The sequence below is a fragment of the Ictidomys tridecemlineatus genome, unplaced genomic scaffold (assembly GCF_052094955.1).
Source record: "Ictidomys tridecemlineatus isolate mIctTri1 unplaced genomic scaffold, mIctTri1.hap1 Scaffold_1975, whole genome shotgun sequence".
In the NCBI taxonomy this organism is placed as follows: Eukaryota; Metazoa; Chordata; class Mammalia; order Rodentia; family Sciuridae; genus Ictidomys; species Ictidomys tridecemlineatus.
Window position 1 is genome coordinate 1 of NW_027521698.1, and position 2,078 is coordinate 2,078.

The window sequence follows — 2,078 nt, forward strand, 5'->3', positions numbered from 1 at the left end:
CAGGGTGCATATGGCCCCAGGAAGCTGACCAGCTGCAGAATCCTGGTGTCATCACACACCAGCTCCAGCAAGGGGGTGCTGTCATAAAAGAAGTGGTTGAGGATGCGGAAACAACAGAAGTGCAGGAAGAACATCCAGGCACACAGCACCCCAAGGACCAAGACGCTGGTGACCCAACAGGCCAGAACCAGCCAGCTGCACACCCGGGGCTTCATGAGAGTGGAATACTGCAGCAGGAGGCAGATGGCCAGGTACCGGTCACCAGCCTGTAGCAAGGACTCCACTGTGCCCAAGATGAAGTAGAGCCTTGTTTGCATAAAGCACCTGGCACGGGCAATGGTTCTGTGACCAGAGAGGAGGTGGGCCAGCATCTGTGGGGTGACCCTGGACGTGAACCCCACCTCCAGCAGGGAAAAATGGCGCATGAAATAGTACATAGGAGTGTGCAGGCGGCAGTCTGCCAAGGTCAGGGTGATAATGAGCAGGTTGCCCAGGAGTGTTAGCATGTAATGACCAGGAGCACCGTGAAGAAAAGGAGCTGGAGCCCTCGCACATCTGTGACCCCTAAAAGCTCCAAATCCAGCACAGCAGTGAGGATGGGTTTATGAGGTGCCATTGCCCAGGCACCAGGCTGGGGGTGGCTGCTCTCCTGGCCTGGTCCCTGTCCTTGCTCCTGGCCTATCTTTAGTCTCTTGGTCTATGTGGCTTTTTGGAAATGCAGAGACAGTCAGTGCATATCCTGCTGCTCTGTGGAGACAAGACAAGTGACATTTATTACATTGCTGGTCATGGTGTGGACACCACAGGAACGCTGGCTTATGTAGCCCACAATGACATCACTTCAGGAAGTAATACTTACATTCATCACGAAACTTAGTACCTGCTTCCTCCAAAAATACTGCTCTCTGATGAGTAAAAACTGGGTGTGGTGCACACCTGTCATGCCAGGGACTCAGGAGTCTGAGGCAGGAGGTTCACCAGTTCAAAGTCAGCCTCAGCAAAAGCAAGGCAGTAAGCAACTCAGTGAGACCCTGTTTCTAAAGAAAATACATAATAGGGTTGGAGATAGGGTTCAGTCGTTGAGTGCTCCTGAATTAAATCCACAGCAACCCCCTGCAAAAAGAAAAAAAAAACAACAACCACAAAAATAAGAGAGATATAATGTGGGACACAAACAGGAGACACATATATACTTGAGAGTCACATTAAAAAAAAAAAAAAAAAAAACAGGAAAGCCAGGGTCTAGAGCAAACCGCTGTCATCCCAGGAACTTAGAAGGCTGAGGCAGGAGGATCACAAGTTTAAGGCCAGTCTCAGCAACTTAGCGAGACCCTGTCTCATAATAAATATAAATTCATAAATAAATAAATAAAAATATTCAGAGGTGTAGCTCTGAAGGGCCTGGCTGCCTGCTTCCCGGTCTTGTGGCTGCACATGTTCCTGGGATGGCTCCTGGTGATCAGCCAGGAGGAGGTGCTGTGGCCAGTGAATGAAGAGGCGGACCACCTCCAGGATAGGTCCAGGACTCGCCCGCCCTCGTGGACAGCTTGTGCTTCCCTTACAGACTCTGGGGTGGGTGTACACGTGAACTCACTTCACCCTAAGACCTTTATCTTGATTGGCTCCTGTGCAGTATATAAGCTGTGTGTACTTCCTGAATAAATGAGATCCTGCTTCAACTCATCTCCCTGGCGCGTCTTATTGTCCTCCAGCGAGGGAGGGCTGGGTGCAGGCCACCAGTTGACCTTTACCTTTCTTGGCTTGTCTTGGTCGGGGCGTGCTTTCCCACTTTTCCCGCCAGTCAGGAGGAGATAGGGAACTAAAAACCCCAACATCTGGTGCCCGAACAGGGACACCGAACCCGGACACCAAACACAGACGCCAAGGAAGTATTGGCGATCCAAGCCAAGGGAGTTTCAAGGTAAGGGTTTCCCTGGAAAAGATGGGGCAATCTTATACTAAGTACAACGACCCTGACTTGGAAGCCATTGTTAAGGAGCCTCTTGGGTCACAGCGAGTAAGTCCTCTCACTGCCCAGGAGGAGAAAGATTTAAAAGCTTCCTCTGACAATGGCCTCC

The 2,078-nt window shown here is 50.8% G+C and overlaps 1 pseudogene; it reads right to left on the minus strand.

The window, feature by feature from the left end:
- Positions 1 to 3: 3 nt before the first annotated feature.
- Positions 4 to 616, minus strand: LOC144372948 (olfactory receptor 6E1-like; annotated as a pseudogene).
- Between the last annotated feature and the right edge of the window lie 1,462 nt (positions 617 to 2,078).